Source organism: Capra hircus, chromosome 15 (genome assembly GCF_001704415.2).
Source record: "Capra hircus breed San Clemente chromosome 15, ASM170441v1, whole genome shotgun sequence".
Classification (NCBI taxonomy): domain Eukaryota; kingdom Metazoa; phylum Chordata; class Mammalia; order Artiodactyla; family Bovidae; genus Capra; species Capra hircus.
The window spans coordinates 35437045-35460576 of NC_030822.1; the positions used below are offsets into that span (position 1 = coordinate 35437045).

Consider the following 23532-nt stretch of genomic DNA (forward strand, 5'->3'; position numbering starts at 1 on the left):
AAATCTTAAGACAATGTAGAAGCTAAAATTATGAATTTTCTAGGAAAAAAATAGGATAAAATCTTTGCAACTTTATGTTAAGCAAAAATTTCTTCAATAGGACACAAAATGTGTTTTATTTTAAAATATAGTTTACTAGTTTTATTTTATAATTTTATAGTTTTATTTTAAGCTATAAAATAAAAATTGATTCCTTGGTGGCTCAGACCGTAAAGAAACCACCTACAATGTGGGAGACCTGGGTTCAATTCCAGGTTTTGGAAGATCCCCTGGAGGAGGGCATGACAACCCACTCCAGTATTCTTGCCTGGAGAATCCCACGGACAGAGGAGCCTAGTGGGTTGCAGTCCATGGGGTTGCAAAGAGTCAGACATGACTGAGTGACTAATCACAGCACAGCATAGTTCATTAGCTTTATTTTATAATTTTATTTCAAACTATAAAATAAAAATTGATATATTAGCATTTACCAAAATTTTTAAATCTTCTCATCAGAAGACACCATTTAGAAATAAAAGACAGAAGGAAGCAGGTGGCTGACCCGTCGGCCCCTTGAGGGGCAGCACCATGCTGCTCCCTGTGAGCCCAGGCCGGCGCCCCAGGGCAAGGCGCCATGAAGCTGTACAGCCTAAGTGTCTGCACAAAGGTGAGTCCAAGGCAGTGCTGCTCAAAGCCACATATGATGTGTCCTCTTTCAGCTTCTTCCAGAGGTCCAGGGTTTAGGAATTCCCCGCCTTCACAAGCCAACTGATTGTGGTGGTGGTGGTGGTGGTGGTGGTGGTTTAGTTGCTAAGTCATGTCTGACTTTTGCAACCCCATGGACTGTAGCCTGTCAGGCTCTTCTGTCCATGGGATTCTCCAGGCAAGAACACTGGAGTGGGTTTTCATTTCCTTCTCCAGAGGATCCTGATTGTGGAGTGCTCTGCAGAAGGTAGCCAAGCTTCTGTGGAACAAGAATATCTGTGCCATGTCTTCGTGAAAAATGACAGTCTTGCGGAAGTGGTCACTGCTGACAGTGAACATCCATCCTGGGGGTCTTTTACCTTGCTAGAGAAGGTACTAGATGAATTCTCCAAGCAGGTCCACAGGACAGACTGGCCAGTTGGATCCCCTGATACCCTCCAGTACACAGGCCTGGACAGTCACCTCAGTAGACACCAGAACCCCGGAGAAGCTGACTCCATGACTACAGTGCAGGCTGAACTGGATGAGACCAAGTTCATCCTGCACAACACCATGGAGTCTTTATTAGCGCGAGGCGGGAAGCTCGATGACCTGGTGTCCAAATCCGAAGTGCTGGGAATACAGTCGAAAGTCTTCTATAAAATGGCCAGGAAATAAAACTCGTCCTGTGCAACCATGTGATGGCCACCAGCAGAGCCCTGCGCTGGCACATCACCGTCATTCACATCAGAACCGCACCCCCATCCCCCACCCCAGGAAGCAGAGCCACTTCGCAACAACCCAAGTGGGACAGACTCAACTTCCGCTTTGGAGCTCCTGGGAGGAACCGAAGGGTGGAAGGCACCTAGGGGTGGGGAACGTTCAAATTCACATGCCTAGTTATTTTTGAAAAGATAACTTGAGGCCGGTAAAAGTGTGTTTTGGGGCCAAATGGAACCATAAAGCTCAGTGACTCTGCAAAATAAATAAAAATAAAAGGTAAGTTGCAGACTTGGTAAATATATTTGCACTGCATGGGTCTGAGAAAGGATTTGAATCCCGATTATGTAAAGAAATTATACAGAGAAATAATAAGACAACTCAAAAACAATAAAAACATTTGAACACTTTTCACAGGAAGATTTATGGATAGCCAACAAGTTCAGAAGCATATTAAAAGATGTTCAATATCATTAGTCATTGAAGAAATGCAAATTAAAACCATAATAACTTACAATGATCGCCATATTAGGATGGCTAAAATTAACACTGACCATACCAAGTGCTGGAGAAGGAAATGGCAACACACTCCAGTACTCCCGCCTGGAAAATTCCATGGGTGGAGGAGCCTGGTAGGCTACAGTCCATGGGGTCGCAAAGAGTCTGACACGACTGAGTAACTTCACTTTCTTTCTTTCTATAGTTCCTTTTGGAGAAGGAAATGACAACCCACTCCAGTGTTCTTGCCTGGAGAATCCCATGGACAGAGGGGCCTGGTGCACTACAGTCTATGGGGTTGCAAAGAGTCGGACACGACTAAGCAACTAACACACACACGTACCAAGTGCTGATGAGGATGCAAAGCAACTGGAGCTCTCAAATTGCTGGTAACAGTGTAGAATGGTAGAACCACTTTGGAAAACAATTTGGTAGATGCATTTTAATAAAATTAAACATATGCATATCACATAACCTAGCAACTCCATGCCTGAATTTTTTAAAATTTTTATTGGGGTATACTTGAGCTTGGGCAAACTCCAGGAGATGGTGAGGGACAGGGAAGCCTGGAGTGGGGTCCATGGGTTCCATGGGGTCACAAAGAGTTGGACATAACTTGGTGACCAAACAACATAAGTGATTTCCAACTTGTCTTAATTTCAGGTGTACAACAGAGTGAATCTGTTATATAGACATATATATCCACTAATTTTTATATCCTAATGTTCCATATAGGACATTACAGAGTATTGCATAAAGTTCCCTGTGCTATACCATAGGTCCTTATTAGTTATTCATTTTATATACAGTAGTTTGCTTGTGTCAATCCCAATCTTTCAATTTATCCCTCCCAACCCCTCCCAGGTAACCATAAGTTTATTTTTTACATTTGTAACTCTGTTTCTGTTTTGTAGATAAGTTCACTTGTAGCCTTTTTTAGAGTCCACACTTAAGTGATTCATATGACATTTGTCTTTCTCTGACTTACTTCACTCAGTATGACAATTTCAAAGTCCATCCATGTCACTGCAAATGGCATTATTTTGTTCTCTTTATGGCTAAGTAATATCCCATTGTATATATGCACCACATCTTCTTTCCATTCATCTGTCAAAGGACATTTAAGTTGCTTCCATGTCTTGGCTTTTGTAAATAGTACTGCAATGAACATTGGAGTGTCCATGCCTAAATATTTACTAAAGAGAAATGAAAAAATTTAGGTTAAAAAAAATCCAGTTTTATTAATCATTTCCTTTACATTTAGTCCTTTTTTATGAGCTATTTAAGAAATTTTTATTTACTCCAAGGTTATGAATATATTCTTGTATGCTATCATTTAGAGCTTTTACTGTTTTTAACCTTTCACATTTATTCTCAAAATGACTTTTATGTGGCTAGGGATCAAGGTTCACTTTTGCCTGTGGACAGCCTATAGACCTTCTACCTTTTAGAAAAAAGACTGCCCTTTCCCACACTGCTTTGTGTTCATATACATGTAGGTTTATCTTTCAGCTCTCTCTTCTTTTTAATAATCTTTTTTCTTTTTCCTGTACTACACTGTGTTAATTATTATAGCCTTATAATATATACTGTTTATAAAGCTTAAGTTCCTCAATCTGATTCTTCCTCTTTAGGTATTTTTATAACAAATATGTGGGAAAGTATCAATTTGTAAGATTAGGTTGAGTGCCATATCAAAATACCCATGATAACCACAATGAGGTACCACTTCACACCAGTCAGAATGTCTGCAATCCAAAAATCTGCAAGCAATAAATGCTGGAGAGGGTGTGGAGAAAAGGGAACCCTCCTACACTGTTGGTGGGAATGCAAACTAGTACAGCCACTATGGAGAACAGTGTGGAGATTCCTTAAGAAATTGCAAATAGAACTACCTTATGACCCAGCAATCCCACTGCTGGGCATACACACCGAGGAAACCAGAATTGAAAGAGACACATGTACCCCAATGTTCATCGCAGCACTGTTTATAATAGCCAGGACATGGAAACAACCTAGATGTCCATCAGCAGATGAATGGATAAGAAAGCTGTGGTACATATACACAATGGAGTATTACTCAGCCGTAAAAAAGAATTCATTTGAATCAGTTCTGATGAGATGGATGAAACTGGAGCCGATTATACAGAGTGAAGTAAGCCAGAAAGAAAAACACCAATACAGTATACTAACACATATATATGGAATTTAGGAAGATGGCAATGACAACCCTGTATGCAAGACAGGGAAAGAGACAGAGATGTGTATAACGGACTTTTGGACTCAGAGGGAGAGGGAGAGGGTGGGATGATTTGAGAGAATGGCATTCTAACATGTATACTATCATGTAAGAATTGAATCGCCAGTCTATGTCTGACACAGGATGCAGCATGCTTGGAGCTGGTGCATGGGGATGACCCAGAGAGATGTTATGGGGAGGGAGGTGGGAGGGGGGTTCATGTTTGGGAACGCATGTAAGAATTAAAGATTTTAAAATTTAAAATATAAAAAACTAAAAAAAAAAAAAAATTAACAAAAAAAATCTAGGAAGAAAACCACCGTATGACCCAGCAATCCCACTTCTAGGCATATACCCTGGGGAAACCAAAACTGAAAAAGACACATGTACCCCATTCTTCACTGCAGCACTATTTACAATAGCTAGAACATGGAAGCAACCTAAATGCCCATCAACAGATGAATGGATAAAGAAGTTGTGTTACATAAACACAATGGAATATTACTCAGCCATAAAAAGGAACACTTTTGAGTCAGTTCCAATGAGATGGATGAACCCAGAACCTATTATACTGAGTAAAGTAAGTCAGAAAGAGAAAGATAAATATTGTATTCTAATGCATATATACGGAATCTAGAAAAATAGTACTGAAGAATTTACTTACAGGGCAGCAATAGAGAAACAGACATATAGAGTAGATTATGGATATGGGGAGTAGGGGAGGAGAGGGTGAGATGTATGGAGAGAATAACATGGAAACTTACATTACTGTATGTAAAATAGATAGCCACGGGCATTTCCTGTATGGCTCAGGAAACTCAAACAGAGGCTCTGTATCAACCTAGAGGGAGATGGGAGGGAGATTCAAAAGGGAGGGGATATATGTATACCTATGGTTGATTCATGTTGAGGTTTGACAGAAAACAAAATTCTGTAAAGCAAGTATCCTTCAATAAAAAAATTAATTAAATAAAAAAAATAAATAAAGAAATCTCAATTCAGATACTAAATTTTCATCAAAAAAAAAAAAAATACCCATGATATCCATGGAAGTTCTTGTCGCTGGCTTTCCAGTGTCATATATATGCACTGGTTTGTCAACAACCTCTCATATCCTTGTGTCATGTGGAGAAAGATGTTACTCTATCCCCTCTAGAGCTCTGAGTCAGTTGACTGAGGCCCTGTCACACCTGCATCACAATCTACTTCTCCGTTTACCCAATCTTTCCTTCTCCCTGCTTTTCCATGGGTTCTGATCCCCAGTAAACCTCTTGTACACTTGATTGTTTCGTTGTCTACTTCCCACGAATCAAATCTGAGTCCCTTTGCAGTCCACCTGAAACTATCACAAGTTAATTGGCTACACACCAATGCAAAATAAAAAGTTTTTAAAATGATACATTTTGATACATTTTGGTTTAGTAGGAAGATTGGAGAATATAAATCTCAAGTAGATTTAAAAGAATATGAGAGGTAAGGAACTGGGAGCTACTCATTGAGAGAAGTGCTTTAGGAATTTGTGGAAGAAAGAAAAGAGAGGGAGCAGATTTAGGACAAGAGTGCTGGGTGGGAGAAATTTGAGATCAGGAGGTATATTAGTCAAAGTCCTAACAGGAAACAGATGATACATGCAAAAGGAAAGATTGAAGAGAGTATAACGAAGAGAACAGTCAAAATACATGGGAAGAGTTAAAAATAATAATAATAATAAAGCAGGGGTGGCAAAATACACCAGGGCTGGTGACATCAAAGGCATTACCCTCCCTAGGCTGGACAGCAATGGAGAGCTCACTATTGGCACAGTCATCAAGGGAATCACCTCATGGGAACAGTGGCCTTAGGAGAAGCCGCAGGCACTACAGAACAGTGAGTGGACTTGTAAGGTGTCCCCCAACTTGTCCTTCTTGCTGCCTCTGATCAACTGCCAGTGCTTTCTATAAGCCAAACCTAACAACATCCAGAGGCAATAGACTTTACCCTCTCTGGGTACAGAGCAAGGTATAAAGTGGGTCTGGGGGTGGGGGAGTCAGGTAGAATGTATTTAGAAGAAGAAGTATAAATATGCTCTAATATGGGACAGATAACCCATGAGAAAAGACATAGTAAAACATAAAACAGAGAGAATACATCTGCTGGAAAATGGTCCCTATGGAGGGTGAAGAAAATTGTGTCTTGTGGGAGGGGCAGGCCTTGATGGAGTCACACAGATTGAAAAACACCTCTCTGTAAACCTTCATCTGCAGAGATGAGTACTAATAGTGCTTCCCAAGGGACTGAGGCCTGAGTACTTCTCTTCCCTGAGATGAATTTGATATGCTCCTAAGACTGTTGAAGGCCTTTCCAGGCTGCAGTGAGAAAACATCAAGTTTTGATGCACACAGGAAAAAAGATTAGAGAGAGCTTCTTGAAGGACCAAGGGAGTAACATAAAGGGTCCAGGGTACCTCCAAGTTCCAATCTATGCAACAACCCAGCTGCCAGGGGAGAGGAAAGGATGTATTCTTTGCAGCAAAAGTAAGAGCGTATCCAAGAGAATAGAAACCATAAAGAAGGATGAATAGCGAAGAATTACTTCTTTCGAACCGAGGTGCTGGAGAAGACTCTTGAGAGTTCCTTGAATAGCAAGGAGATCAAACCAGTTAATCCTAAAGGAAATCAACCCTGAATGTTCATCAGAAGAACTGATGCTGAAGCTGCAGTTCCAATACTTTGGCCACCTGATTCGAAGAGCTGACTCACTGGGATGGTTGGATGGCATCACTGACTCAATGGACATGAGTTTGAGCAATCTCCGAGAGATAGTGAAGGACAGGGAAGCCTGGAGTGCTGCATGTGGGGTCACATGTGACCCATGGGGTCACAAAGGGTTGAACATGATGAGCAACTGAAAAACAGCAACAGAAGGCAGTTCCATATGCAGAGAATCTCTCCAAGACCTCCTAGCAGGGAGTGACCGGGAGACCGAGGTGAGAGGAGGAGGCTCATTTCCTGCCCTGTGTGCCCTCTGCGTTCCGGTTGCCCAGCCTCTTTCTTCCTTTCCTGTCGGTGTTCTCACTTTGTTTCCTTAGTGTGATCACTGCAATTCTGGCCCTCTTTTCGGTCAAAAACAAGTGAGAAAAGTGTACATATTAGAAAGAACAGAAACCCCTACCGGAGGAAAGAGTCCCAGAACCACTGCCTCTTGGAGCCTGACACGGAGGAGCCATGTAGTAAATGCTGAAAGGATGGTGAAAGCAGGACAACATTCTGTTTAAATTACAGATCCAAGAGCCTGAACAGAGAGAGTGACTTAATTCACTCATTTCTGATTTTAAAAAACCAAATCAAGAATTAGAAATAGACATAAAATCACCAAACCAGTTAAGATTGTTTATCTGAAAAGCATTCAAATATCAATAACCTCAAATATGCAGATGATACCACTCTCATGTCAGAAAGTGAAGAACTAAAGAGCCTCTTGATGAAAGTGAAAGAGGAGGGTGAAAAAGTTGGCTTAAAACTCACTATTCAGAAAACTAAAATCATGGCAGCTGCTCTCATCAATTCAAGTGAAATAGATGGGGAAACAATGCAAACAAGGACAAATTTTATTTTCTTGGGCTCCAAAATCACTGCAGATGATGACTGCAGCCATGAAATTAAAAAACACTTGCTCCCTGGGAGAAAAGTCATGACCAACCTAGACAGCATATTAAAAAGCAGAGACATTACTTTACCAACAAAGGTCCATTTAGTCAAAGCTAAGGTTTTTCCAGTAGTCATGTATGAATGTAAGATTTGGACCATAATGAAAGCTGAGTGCCAAAGAGCTGATGCTTTTGAAGTGTGGTGTTGGAGAAGACTCTTGAGAGTCCCTTGGACTGCAAGGAGATCCAACCAGTCAATCCTGAAGGAAATCAGTCCTGAATATTCATTGTAAGGACTGATGCTGAAGCTGAAACTCCAATACTTTGGCCACCTGATGCAAAGAACTGACTCATTGGAGAAGACCCTAATGCTGAGAAAGATTGAAGACGGGAGGAGGAAGGGATGACATAGGATGAGATGATGGATGGCATCACTGACTCAATGGTCATGAGTTTGAGCAAGCTCGAACTTGCTTGTTGGTAATGGACAGGGAAGCCTGGCGTGCTGCAGTCCGTGGGGTCACAAAGAGTTGGACGTGACTGAGTGACTGAACTGAACTGAATGGATTCACCAGCACCACACTGAGGAGAGCTCCAGGAACATATTATTTAAAGTTCAGATCTAGACAAGGATGTTCACCATCAGTGTTTCTTTATATTGTTTAGAAAATTATAAAGATTTTTAAAAGATGCCAAATATAAACAAGAGCTTATATTAATTAAAGTTATTCCAGTGAAATTTTAGCAATGCATCTTCCTGCCAAAAAAAAAAAAAAATGATAAATACCGAGGAGAATCTCCTAAATAATTAGCTTTAAAAGCAGTAGTGTAAAATAGTTATGTTTTGTGAAATGTTTTAGAAAGCAATAATGATCCAAAGGTTTTTAAGATAATAATAGCTAATTTGGAAAGATAAAGAGATAAAAGAGAAATATAAGGTAAAAAATTCTAAAACTACTTATGACATTTATGACAGAAATTTCCATTAAATTTCTGAATGGAAAGAATCAATGAGATATAGATAATCAGTTCTTCCATATTACTCTGTATGTTTCAATTTAATACAACCAGTCTTTTTTTAATTGAAAAAATTATCCAAAATTACTAGTAAAACCCTACTCTAAAGTGAAAGTGAAGTCGCTCAGTCATGCCTGACTCTTTGTGACCCCACAGAGAGTAGCCTGTACCAAGCTCCTCCGTCCATGGGATTTTCCAGGCAAGAGTACTGGAGTGGGTTGCCATTTATCATTTGGTAAACATACTAATTCAATTAGTACTGGCATTAAAAACAGAAAACTGACTGGTTAGGTAACGATCCTTGAATATATGTTTGAATTTAATATTTGACCCAAAAAAGCACATTGCAATAAATGGGAATGTTTATTTACTGAACAGTGCTGCAACAATGAGTTAGCTATCTGTTGTTCAGTCACTGTCAGGTCTGACTCTTTGTGACCCCATGGACTGCAACATTCCAGGCTTCCCTGTCTATCACCATCTCCCAGAGCTTGCTCAAACTCATGTCCATTGAGTCAGTGATGCCATCTGACTATCTCATCCTCTATTGTCCCCTTCTCATCCCTCCTTCAATCTTTCCCTGTGTCAGGGTCTTTTCTAATGAGTCAGCTCTTCGCATCAGGTGGCCAAAGTATTAGAACTTCAGCTTCAACCTCAGTCCTTCCAGTGAATATTCAGGACTGATTTGCTTTATGGTCCAAAAGGAAATTTTGGAAACTCAGCTTTCTTTATGGTCCAAATCTTACATTCATACATGACTACTGGAAAAACCATAGCTTTGACTAGATGGACCTTTGTCGACAAAGTAATGTCTCTGCTTTTTAATATGTTGTCTAGGTTGGTCATAACTTTTCTCCTAAGGAGCAAGCATCTTTTAATTTCATGGCTGCAGTTACCATCTGCAGTAATTTTGTAACCCAAAAAAATAAAGTCTGCCACTGTTTCTACTGTTTCCCCATCTATTTGCCGTGAAGTGATGGGACCAGATGCCATGATCTTAGTTTTCTGAATGTTGAGTTTTAAGCCAAATTTTCACTCTTCTCTTTCACTTTCATCAAGAGGCTCTTTAGTTCTTCTTTGCTTTCTGCCATAAGGGTGGTGTCATCTGCATATCTGAGGTTATTGATATTTCTCCCGGCAATCTTGATTCCAGCTTATGTTTCATCCAGCCCAGCGTTTCTCATGATGTACCCTGCATCATGATGCAGATGGGTTGTACATAATGCCATATACATAAAGGATGGGCTGTACATAAAGCCAAAACAGAAAATTACCTAAAGTATGTAAATGGGGGGGAAAAGATCTTTTAAAATGTCCAAGTTAAAAAATAGTCAAAGTTCACAAAACAGTGATGAAAAAGGTAAACCAAAATTGTAATATCAATTTTTACTTATTCTAATAATAAAGATTTTTAAATTGAAAATTTTAATGATGGCATGGATGTGATGAAATAGATACTCATAAGCAAATTCTGGATGTGTAAAGTACTATCATATATCTATGAAGCAACATTTCAGTGTCTGTCAAAAATATAAAAACCAATATTGTCATAAAGGGGTAGAAAAACCTCTTTAAAAGACAGTTTAGCAATTTTTTTTGGTCCATTTCACCCAGTAATGTGGAAATTATGGATAAACTTACATATATGCTTAAATATATATGAACAGTAATTTTATTGGATCATGTTTTACCATAGTAAATACTGGAAAAAAATTGAATGTCTTTCAAAAGTTCTTATTAAGATATTGGACATTTACGTGGTACAAAATCATGCAACTTAGCAATGGGGCATATCTATAACATGATATGGAGTGGTCTCTGAGACACATTAAAAAAGAAAAGGAGAGGAAACAAAAAGAAGAGGATGATTAGTATGCTAACATTTGTTTTTCTCTTTTATGGGAAAATATATATAAAAACTATAGGTTCAAAAACTATCTCTAGAAAGATTCCCCAAAAACTGGTATTACTGGCTGCCTCTGGTGAAAGAGAAGGGATTTGGGAGGCCCAAACACAGGAATCTTACTTTCCATTGTTTTACTTTTTAACGTCATTTGATTTTTTTTTTTTTTTTTTACTATCTGCATGTGTAACACTAAGAATATAAAAATACTATTAAAAGTAAAATTTTAAGATGGCTATGCCCTTTCCCAGGTAGCTCAGTAGTAAAGAATCTGCCTGCCAATGCAGGAACCACAGGAGACTAGGGTTCCATCCCTGGGTTGGGAAGATCTCCTGGAGGAGGAAATGGCAACCCACTCCAGCATTCTTGACTGGAAAAACCTATGGACAGAGGCTGCAGCCCATGGGGTTGCAAAGAGTCAGACACAACTGAGTCACAGAGCACACACACATGATATGCTCTTTGTACATATCACCATTGTATCATTTCTTAAATTCTACTCAAATGAAATAATCTGAAAAGTAAAATACTGCTGAGTAATATATGAAAGAGCCAAATATAGAAATACAGAAATTGAGATTTCACATAGCTTTTAATACTTAAATTCATGATTCATTCATTCACCCATGCAATAAATTTTTACTGCCTATTTTATGTCTTAGGGCATACTACTAAGAGACAAAGGCAAGATACAAAATTATTTTATAAGATATAAATTTCTTAAATATAAAGCAAAAAATGGGGGTAAAACAAATATTAATATTTGTTATCTGTTAGATAACAGATAACTGGTTATTGTTGATATACTTGGCCAAGTAGACATACAAGTAGTGATGACAAATAGGTATTCAAATATTTCTGTTTAGAATTAACTTGGGCTTTCTTTATTGCTCTTCTGTGGAATATTTCCCAGAGTCAAAAAAAAGTTGAAGGTCATTCATGAATAAAAGAAACTGTGTCATTGATGGCAGTCCCTGATCAGAACTGGAATGGGTGAATTTAACTCAGATGACCATTACATCTACTACTGCAGGCAGGAATCCCTCAGAAGAAATGGAGTAGCCATCATGGTCAACAAAAGAGTCCGAAATGCAGTACTTGGATGCAATCTCAAAAACGACAGAATGATCTCTGTGCCTCTCCGAGGCAAACCATTCAATATCACAGTTATCCAAGTCTATGCCCCAACCAGTAACGCTGAAGAAGCTGAAGTTGCACGGTTTTATGAAGACCTACAAGACATACCAAGGGAACATTTCATGCAAAGATGGGCTCGATAAAGGACAGAAATTGTCTGGACCTAACAGAAGCAGAAGATATTAAGAAGAGGTGGCAAGAAAACACGGAAGAACTGTACAAAAAAGATCTTCATGACCAAGATAATCACGATGATGTGATCACTAATCTAGAGCCAGATATCTTGGAATGTGAAGTCAAGTGGGCCTTAGAAAGCATCACTATGGACAAAGCTAGTGGAGGTGATGGAATTCCAGTTGAGCTGTTTCAAATCCTAAAAGATGATGCTGTGAAAGTGCTGCACTCAATATGCCAGCAAATTTGGAAAACTCAGCAGTGGCCACTGGACTGGAAAAGGTCAGTTTTCATTCCAATCCCAAAGAAAGGCAATGTAAAAGAATGCTCAAACTACCACACAATTGCACTCATCTCACACGCTAGTAAAGTAATGCTCAAAATTCTCCAAGCCAGGCTTCAGCAATACGTGAACCATGAAATCCCTGATGTTCAAGCTGGTTTTAGAAAAGGCAGAGGAACCAGAGATCAAATTGCCAACATCCACTGGATCATGGAAAAAGCAAGAGAGTTCCAGAAAACCATCTATTTCTGCTTTATTGACTATGCCAAAGCCTTTCACTGTGTGGATCACAATAAACTGTGGAAAATTCTGAAAGAGATGGGAATACCAGACCACCTAACCTGCCTCTTGAGAAATCTGTATGCAGATCAAGAAGCAACAGTTAGAACTAGACATGGAACAACAGACTGGTTCCAAATAGGGAAAGGAGTACATCAAGGCTGTATATTGTCACCCTGCTTATTTAACTTCTATGCAGAGTACATCATGAGAAACGCTGGAATAGAAGAAACACAAGCTGGAATCAAGATTGTCGGGAGAAATATCAATCACCTCAGATATGCAGATGACACCACCCTGATGGCAGAAAGTGAAGAGGAACTAAAAAACCTCTTGATGAAAGTGAAAGAGGAAAGCGAAATAGTTGGCTTAAAGCTCGACATTCAGAAAACGAAGATCATGGCATCCGGTCCCATCACTTCATGGCAAATAGGTAGGGAAACAGTGGAAACAGTGTCAGACTTTGTGTTTTGGGGCTCCAAAATCACTACAGATGGTGACTGCAGCCATGAAATTAAAAGACGCCTATTCCTTGGAAGGAAAGTTATGACCAACCTAGATAGTATATTCAAAAGTAGAGACATTACTTTGCTGGCTAAGGTCCATCTAGTCAAGGCTATGGTTTTTCCTGTGGTCATGTATGGATGTGAGAGTTGGACTGTGAACAAAGCTGAGCGCCGAAGAATTGATGCTTTTGAACTGTGGTGTTGGAGAAGACTCTTGAGAGTCCCTTGGACTGCAAGGAGGTCCAACCAGTCCATTCTGAAGGAGATCAGCCCTGGGATTTCTTAGGAGGGAATGATGCTGAAGCTGAAACTCCAATACTTTGGCCACCTCATGCGAAGAGTTGACTCATCAGAAAAGACTCTGATGCTGGGAGGGATTGGGGGCAGGAGGAGAAGGGGACGACAGAGGATGAGATGGCTGGATGGTATCACGGACTCTATGGACATGAGTCTGAGTGAACTCCGGGAGATGGTGATGGACAGGGAGGCCTGGCATGCTGCGATTTATGAGGTTGCAAAGAGTCAGACACGACTGAGCGACTGAACTGAACTGAACTGATCAGGACCCTCTGCTGAACTTTCAAATGCAACCTCTTTCTTATTTCAGTTTATGGAGAGCCACCAAGAATAGCATCACTGACTCATTGGACCTGAGTTTGAGCAAGCTCCAGGAGATGGTGAAGGACAGGGAAACTGGCATACTGCACAGTTCATGGGTTTGCAAAGAGTCAGATACGACTGAGTGACTGAACAACAACCAAGAATAGGGCACCTATCCCATAGATATTTCTACCAGTGTTACCAACAGTTTCAGCCTCCAGATTTCCCAGTTCATCTTGATGGGGCCCCCAAGCACTCGTGATTGGCAGCACTGGCTCTCCCTGCCCCTGGCTATGCTCTACTTTTTAGTCCTTGGTACCAATCTCCTCATCACGACCACCATCCAACATGAGCTCTCACTGCATGAGCCCATGTACATTTTTCTCTGCATATTAATAGCTGTGGACATTAGCCTGGCTACCAGCATCATGCCTGAGATTTTGGCTATCTTCTGGTTTGATGCCAAGGCCATTCACCTCCCTAAGTGTTTTGCTCAGATCTGTGCCATCAGATCATTTCTGCTTCATTTGCATGGAATCTGCTATCTTCCTCTGCATGGCAGTGGACAGATACGCACCATCTCTCCCCGCCTTCAATACCTCTCCATGGTCACTAAAAACTTTGTGGTCAAAGCCACAGGGTTCATGGCACTCAGGAAGAGCCTGTTGACCATTTCAGTGCCTATGGCTGTCCAGAGACGTTAATATTCCAGGAATGAAACTGACCACTGCCTATGCTCTAACTTGGGGGTTGCCAACCTGGCTTGTGATGACATCATTGTGAAAAAATTTTGCCGACTGATCTTAGCATGGATCCTGACAGGGAGTGACATGGCTCTGGTTTTTTCTTCCTGTACTTTAATCCTTGATTCTGTGCTGAGACTGATATCACCAGAAGTAATGGCAAAATCTCTGAGCACCTGTGGCGCCCACATCATCCTCATCCTCTTCTTGCACACAGGTGTCATTGTGCTGTCTGACATACACCTTGCAGATAAAACAGCTTCCTATTATCCCTGTCTCCTCAGTGTGCAACACAACATCGTCCCTCTGCACTCAACCCCGTGATCTATGCACTTAGGATGCATGAGCTCAGACTGAGCATCCAGAGGCTGCTCGGGCTGCACAAAAACGAGTCGACCATTTAACCCCAGTTTACTTCATTTTATTTTTTTAATTTTATTTTTGTCACACCAGGTCTTTGTTGCTTCACACAGGCTTTCTCTAGTTGCTGTGAGAGGAGGCTATTCTTCATTGCCCTGCACGGGCTTCTCATTGCCATGGCTTCTGTTGCTGTGGAGCACCAGCTCTAGGTGTACGGTCTTCAGTAGTTGTGGCACACGGGCTCATTAGCTGTGGCGTGTGGGCCCTTGAGCTTGAGCCTAGAAGTTGTAGCATGGGGGCTTAGTTGTTGCACTACCAAGGAAGTCCAACTCCAGTTTTAGAATGCTATTAAGGTGCTAGGTAAGGACAGAAATTTTAGCTCTCAATAGACCTGGGTTGTAATCTGCCTTTATCTCTTACTAGGAACAAAATGGGCAGTAAAATCATGAACACTTGTCAGTCTCACTAATCAAAATACACATAGGAAAGTTACGATAAAATTTCCTGTTAATGTAAAATAAGAATAGAAAAAATGTAATGTCCCTGACAGCTGATGCCACCCTGAGATTGATACTGTTTTTTAATTTATTTTTAATTGGAAGATAATTGCTTTACAACATGAATCAGCCAGAAGTATATATATGTCCCTTTGCTCTTGAGCCTCCCTCCCTCCTCCCACCCCATCCCACCCTTGTAAGTTGTCTCAGAGCACCTGCTTGAGCCCCCTATGTTATACAACAACTCCCCACTAGCTATCTATTTTACCCGCGGTAATATATATGTTTCAGTGCTACTCTCTCAATTCGTCCCTCGCCTCCTTCCCCCGCTATGTCCACATGCTGTCCTCTATGTCTGTGTGAGACTGATACTCCTATACAGTGAGTAAGACTGTAGATTGATAAAAATGTACCAAAAAGAAATTTGACAAAATCTATCAAATGTTCATGAATATTCAAATTTGTTTATTCATAACTCTATTTTTAGAAAAATATCCAGAAGAAATAGTTTAAATGTAAGCAAAAATTTATTTATGAGAAGTTTGTTGTAACATTATTGTTCATAGAAAATGGAGTCTTTAAAAATGTTTATATAAATTTACTTGAACTGTTAGATATTTGTGTTTTTCCTATGTAATTTTCATAACAAAAAAAAATTTTAAGCATATGTTTATTAAGAAGGGACAGAGAAAAGTTTTGTACCAGAAAACCTCAATAGCATCAATAATAAGAATTATTCTTAATTAATGGATAATAAGTGTTAAGTACTTCTTATAGGCCAGAAAACTGAGACATACATATTAGATATTACATTTATGTATACATATATATCATTTGATTTAATACAATGACCCTATGAGGCTGGTACAATATTATTCTCAATTTATAGCTAAGGGAACTGGGGCACTGGGAGTAGGGATATAGAGCTTGCCTCTGCCAGTAGTTTTCAAGTGTGAGAGCTGGGATTCAAGATATTGGAAGTTTGATTGCATAACCTTCGCACTGTTCTCCCTCTTAGTCTTGCTGTGTTCCAGAATTTCTGCATGATTTTGAGCAACTTATGAGACCTCACAATGCTTCCGTTCCTTAACTTAAAAGTCATAATAATCAGAAGTTTTAGTTCTCAATAGAGCTGGGTTGTAATCTGCCTTTGTCTCTTACCAGGAAAAAAATGCTAGAAATCACAGCATGCCGTGACAATCAGACAATCAAGGGATAATAAAGAAAATGCTTTGAGATATGATACACACATGGAGAAAAAATGGTTGAACTGTGTAGCAAAATTTTCTTCCTAGGAAAGGAAGACAATGGGCCCAGAAATGCCTTAGAAAAGTAGCTCCAAATAACCGATTATTTAAATCTAATTTTATTTTTTGAACATCTAACAAAAATGCACACTTTCACATTCAAGAACTCTGATCCTTGATCATTTTGTATGCTCTCTGTGTTTAGTACAGAACTCCGTACGTGTGTGTGTGTACTCACTCAGTTGTGTCCAACTCTTTGCGACCCCATGGACCATAGCCCACCAGGCTCCTCTGTCCATGAGATTTTCCCAGAAAGAATACCAGAATGGGTTGCCATTTCCTCTGCTAGATTCTTAATAAAGACTTTATCCATGATGCAGTGATTCAGAGAAGCATAACACAGTCTGCTGAATCATTTGTATCAAAGAAAATACCCTAGACCACAGTCTGGAAAAAGACCTCAGGAAGTATGCCTGTGAGTCCACCTTGGAAAACAGCCTCTTGGAAGACAGCACTGGGCTTGAAACAATGTCAGAAACTGTGAGCTCAGCCCACCAGGGAACTAGCTGCTGGGCAGCAGAGCAGACCTGCAGGCAGTCAGCCCACCATCTGAGACAGGCCATCCTAAGAGTTACACCTAGAAACCTACCCAAAAACAAAGGCTACGAACTTCCTCCAAAAGGAATTCCTGCTTCACTATTGTTGGACAGTGGCCACTGATTCAGATAGAAAGCAATTCTACACAATGTGAGTCTATGTGTAGTGCCCAGATTGCAGACCATTGCCAACAACTGCTGTGGTGATGTGTCTCTCAACTCTTTTAAAAATACATGAACATCCAATATGCAACCTAGAGTCTGGGCAAAATTTCTGACACAACAGAAAGATCAGAGCAGTTAATTATGCTCTCTGCACTCTGCACCATGAATATAAAAAGGTGTGCCTTCTGTTTAATCTTGATGAACTGTGTCTGAAGTTCAGGCATGTAATAAACATTCCTCTGTCATGTTTATTACATTTACTTATTTGTTTTGCTTTATATAAATATAATACTGTCACACTACTTTATTTTTAATTGCTTATTTATCTTTTCTCATGCATTTATTTTCATGTCCAGTTGATACTTTAATTTGGGCCTGTCTTTTCAAAACAGCATTAGCTACATCTTTATTATTTAACCTATTCTGAGAGACTTACCATTTAAGTAGGAAGATTCAACCTAGCCACATTTATCATAATTCCATATTTGTGGTTGCCTTTGTCATCATTTATTTTCATCATGTTTTCTCTTTTTTTTTTTTTTTACTTCTGACTTTTGCTGAATTGATCCATTTCATGAGTGAAAATTGCTCAGTCGTGTCCAAATCTGGCAACCCCATGGACTCTACAAGCCATGGAATTCTCCAGGTCAGAATACTGGAGAAGGTAGCCTTTCCCTTCTCCAGGGGATCTTCCCAACCCAGGGATCAAACACAGGCCTTCCGCATTGCAGGGGGATTCTTTACCATCTGAGCCACAAGGGAAGCCCAAGAATACTGCAGTGGGTAGCCTATCCCTTCTCCAGCGGATCTTCCCGACCCAGGAATCAAACCATGGTCTCCTACATGGCAGGCAGATTCTATACCAACTGAGCTATCAAGGAGGATCTCCCTATATATCTATTTATTTGACTTAGAAGTTTTATCAAATATATCTGTTTGACCTGCTACTATACTCATAACTTTAGGGACACTTTCAACTTTCTATTTTTGTATTATTCCAAATTTTATGGTAGTGATTCAGTATTTTTCTTTCTAATACTAAGCTCAAGATAAGACTGTAAAGCATTTTTCTGTATCTTTTATTCCCTATCAAGCTTCTCACTGGATATGACATGCAAAGATGACTGCAAAGTCTCCATCCCTCAGACTTTTTTGGAATGTAACCAGGAAATTCCCCATTGAGAAGTTGAATCTAATTACTGCCCACCACCTTGAGCTGGCCTTAGTGAATCACTTACAGCTAATAGACTGTGACAGAAGTCCTGGCCAGGAAAACACATCCAGCATCCACCTGTGCCTCTTGTAATGTTTGGTCCCTAGATGATGCTCCCACTAAAAATCCTCCAATCATGCAAAAAGAAGTCTAAACCACATGACAAGGCCATGGGTAGCTGTTCCAGTCAGCAACCTCAGCTGAGCCCAGCTTTGAAATTGTGTCAGTCCAGGAGCCAAGCCTGTTGAGTGATTCCAACCCTGGGAATTTGATCACCCTCAGCTATTTGAGGCCCCTGAGCTGAGGTTTCAGAAACATGGGGTAGAAAGAAAACCTCTCCACTGCACTGTTCTTGAATTCTTGACCCACAGAATCTGTGAGAGTGATAAAATGGGTATTGTTTTATACTCTGTGCTTGTACAAAGCATAAATAACTAGAACACTGAACTTTGCTGAAATCATTTGGAATTTTAGTCTCAAGTCATTGTTAATGATTAATGTAAAACATATCTCTTCTATATCAAAAGTATTTTAGAGCTTTTAGTATAGCTCACAATTACATTAAGAAAATTTATTTTTGTTTCACTGTGAAGCTTTACCAAATTCACTGTTTATAATTTTTTGTATACATTTCCCCAATGTATCATTCTCTGTCCAATAAAGAGAGGGAAGCCATATAACCTGAACAGGAAATATTAAATAAAAAGAATTATCAACTATAACAAGGAATTGGAAAATCAAGGGATTGCCTAGAAAGCAGAGAGAACTCTAAAGATTATATAAATAGCAGATACAGGAGCAGCCACTGCCACTGGAGGTGAAATGGATTCTCCAAAGGGAGAGCTCCACTGGGCTGAGATCCAGTCCTTGTTGGAGAGGGTACAGGATGGCACACTGAATGGGAAAGTTGCTGTGATGTTGTGCCAGCAGAACTTGCTAGAAATCCAACTTGCAGGGTGCCAGAGAAAACTGTTCACAAGGAGGTATATTACCAGAGGCATTCTGCTACAAAACCATAACAGGGAGCTTCTAGGAGGGGCTGCTGGCTACCCCGTGCTGCATAAGCTGTACTAGAGTAGTTAATTAGGCTCAGCAAAGCCTGTGGGCACTTAATCATACAAAGATGACTGAATCTCAGTAGGAGAGCTCTGTGGCATTTTAACTAACCTAGGCTCCATCTCTCCTTCTGTGACTCGGTGACATTCCTGAAAAGAGCAGCCTGTGCTCCCTGTGTGGGCTCGTGGTCCTGGAAGGAGTAGAGCAGACCTTGTTCTCAAAGAATTGTTGTCATTTTTTAACCCAGCTGGTGGCTCCCTGAAAGACAAAAACAATGTGTCTTTGTTTCAGGTAACTCAGAACTCTCCCCAAATAAAGTAGAGGTTATAAAGATATAGTAGAGGTTACTTGAGGGCATTTGGCAAAAAATATTTAAACACAAGTGTGTTAGCCTCTGTGATCTGGAAAGGAATGACAGTCAAAGCAAACAATGGACACACCAAATGCTTGGGAAGAAAGGCTGAGGAGTGAGATGTCTTGACAAATAACAGCTTTGAAAAGCTCCCACATATTCCTGGGGAGCTAGAAGGCCATAAGCATTCCCAGGGCTAGGGGCATAATCAGAAAGACCAAGATAAAAAGAGAAAAGACTCAAATTACAAAATTAAGTATGAACATGGGAACATGACTACCAAGCTCACAAAAAGGAAAAAGATTAAAAGAGAATAAAAAATTGCATGCCAGCAAATTTGATAACCTACATTAAAGGGAAAAATTTCTAGAAACATACAAACTACCAAAACTGGCTCAACAAGATATCTAAAATATAAACAGACTTATAACAAGTAAAAGGGTTGACTCAGTAATCAAAAAGCTTCCAACAAGAAAAGCCCAACCCCAGACAGCTTCACTGATGAACTCTCTCAAATGTTTAAAGAATTAACACAGAGCCTTCCTAAATTATTCCAAAAAATAAAGGATAATAGAATACCTTGTGGGCTCCCCAGGCAGCACTAGTGGTCAAGAACTCACCTGCCAATGCAGGAGATGTAAGAGACTAAGTTTCAATCCCTGGGTTGAGAAGATCCCCCAGAGGAATTCATGGCAGCCCACTCCAGTATTCTTCCCTGGAGAATCCCATGGACAGAAGAGCCTGGTGGGCTACAGTCCATGGGGTCTCAAAGAGTCAGACATGACTGAAGTGACTTAGCATAGCACAGCACACACAGAATACTTCTAAACTCATTCTATGAGACCAGAATTACCATCATCATACTTTTAAATTCCTTAAGAATTCTCCCATACACCTCTTCTCAATATTTATTCACGCATTTGACAAACATTTATCAAACATCTACTAAGTGTTGGGAACTAATCTAAGTGCTGGGTTGAGAGAAGTGAACAAAAACGGCAAAAAGCATTCTCTCGGGGAGCTTACATTTTACTACGAGAAAAAGAAAAGAAAAACAAACAAATTACTTACAATATGCATGTCATGAGATGCTATGTGGCATGGAGATAAATTTAAAGCAGAGAATTATATAGAGTTGGAGTTGCTAATTTAGATAGAATGATCAGAGAATACATCTCTCATTTAAAGAGCATTTTATCTGAATACAAACTCAGTATCACTCTTTTATTCCAATCAGTAAAAGTACAAGATGGTGCTGTAGAAGGATGTTCACTCATCTTCTGCAAGAACTCCAAAATTACAACTTGCTGCTGAACAACCATCAACATCACCACCATAAAAAGATACCCCACATCCAAGGGCAAAGGAGAAGCCCCAGTAAGATGGTAGGAAGGGCAAAATTGCATTTAGAATCAAACCCCATACCTGCCAGATATGCTTGGAGGGCTCAAACAAAACCTTGTGTGCACCCGGAGAACCCATCGAGACTATCAGTCCTGCCTTTGAATGTTTGAGTGTCTCCTGCGGAGGTATGGGTCAGAAGTGGCCTACCACAGGGGCAAGGGCTCTGGATGCAGCAGGCCTGAGAATGGCATAAGCTCTCTTGGAGAAGGTTGCCATTAACCCCACCATAGAACCACCAGAAATTACACAGGGCTGGGGAAACAGACTCGTGGAGGGCACAAACAAAACCTTCTGGGCACCATGACTCAGGAGAAAGGAGCAGTGACCCACAAGAGACTGACCCAGACTTGCCTGTGAGTGTCCAAGCGTCTCTGGTGGAGGCATGGGTCGGTGGTGGCCTGCTGCAGGGTCGGGGGCACTGAGTGCGGCAGGCCACGCACAGGACCTTTCGAAGGAGGTCACCATTATCTTCATCACCTCCACCATAATTTGGTCTCAGGTGAAACAACAGGGAGGGAACCCAGCCCCGCCCATCAACAGAAAATTGGATTAAAGATTTAATCCCATTCTGATGGGCCACATGACCCCACCCATCAGAACAAGATCCAGTTTCCCATTCAGTCAGTCTCTGCCATAAGAAAGCTTCCATAAGCCTCCTATCCTTATCCATCAGAGGGCAGACAAAATGAAAATCACAACCACAGAAAGCTAATCAAACGGATCACATGGACCACAGCCTTGTCTAACTCAATGAAACTATGAGCCATGCCATGTTCAGTTCAGTTCAGTTGCTCAGTCGTGTCCAACTCTTTGCGACCCCATGAATCGCAGCACGCCAGGCCTCCCTGTCCATCACCATCTCCCGGAGTTCACTCAGACTCAGGTCCATAGAGTCCGTGATGCCATCCAGCCATCTCATCCTTGGTCGTCCCCTTCTCCTCCTGCCCCCAATCCCTCCCAGCATCAGAGTCTTTTCCAATGAGTCAACTCTTCGCATGAGGTGGCCAAAGTATTGGAGTTTCAGCTTCAGCATCATTCCCTCCAAAGAAATCCCAGGGCTGATCTCCTTCAGAATGGATTGGTTGGATCTCCTTGCAGTCCAAGGGACTCTCAAGAGTCTTCTCCAACACCACAGTTCAAAAGCATCAATTCTTCTGTGCTCAGCTTTCTTCACAGTCCAACTCTCACACCCATACATGACCACAGGAAAAACCATAGCCTTGACTAGATGGACTTAGTCGGCAAAGTAACGTCTCTGCTTTTGAATATGCCATCTAGGTTGGTCATAACTTTCCTTCCAAGGAGTAAGCATCTTTTAATTTCATGGCTGCAATCGCCATCAGCAGTGATTTTGGAGCCCAGAAAAATAAAGTCTGACATTGTTTCCACTGTTTCCCCATCTATTTGCCATGAAGTGAGGGGACCGGATGCCATGATCTTCGTTTTTTGAATGTTGAGCTTTAAGCCATGTAGGGCCACCCAAGACGGACAGGTCATGGTGGAGAGTTCTAACAAAACGTGGTCCACTGCAAAAGGAAATGGCAAGCCACTTCAGTATTCTTGTCTTGGGAACTGCATGAACAGTATGAAAAGGCAAAAAGATAGGACACTGAAAGATGAACTCCCCAGGTCAGTAGGTGCCCAATATACTACTGGAGAACAGTGGAGAAATAACTCCACAAAGAATGAAGAGACAGAGCCAAAGCAAAAACAGCACCCAGCTGTGGATGTGACTGGTTTTGGAAGTTAAGTCTGATGCTGTAAAGAACAATATTGTATAAGAACTTGGAACGTTAGGTCCATGAATTAAGGCAAATTGGATTTGGACATTTTAGGAATCAGTGAACTAAAATGGAATGGGTGAATTTAACTCAGATGACCATTATAGCTACTACTGTGGACAAAAATCCCTTAGAAGAAATGGAGTAGCCCTCATAGTCAACAAGAGTCTGAAATGCAGTACTTGGATGCAGTCTCAAAAACAACAGAATGATCTCTGTTTCCAAGGCAAACCATTCAATATCACGGTCTATGCCCCAACCAGTAATGCTGAAGAAGCTGAACTTAAATGGTTCTATGAACACCTATAAGACCTTCTAGAACTAACACCCAACAAAGATGTCCTTTTCATTAGAGGGGACTGGAATGCAAAAGTAGGAAGTCAAGAGATACCTGGAGTAACAGGCAAATTTGGCCTTGGAGTACAAAATGAAGTAGGGCAAAGGCTAATAGAGTTTTGCCAAGAGAACACACTG

At 40.6% G+C, this 23532-nt stretch overlaps 2 pseudogenes; both read left to right on the forward strand.

Moving 5' to 3' along the window:
• Positions 614-1365, forward strand: LOC102188240 (annotated as a pseudogene).
• LOC102187968 lies at positions 1365-14791 on the forward strand (annotated as a pseudogene).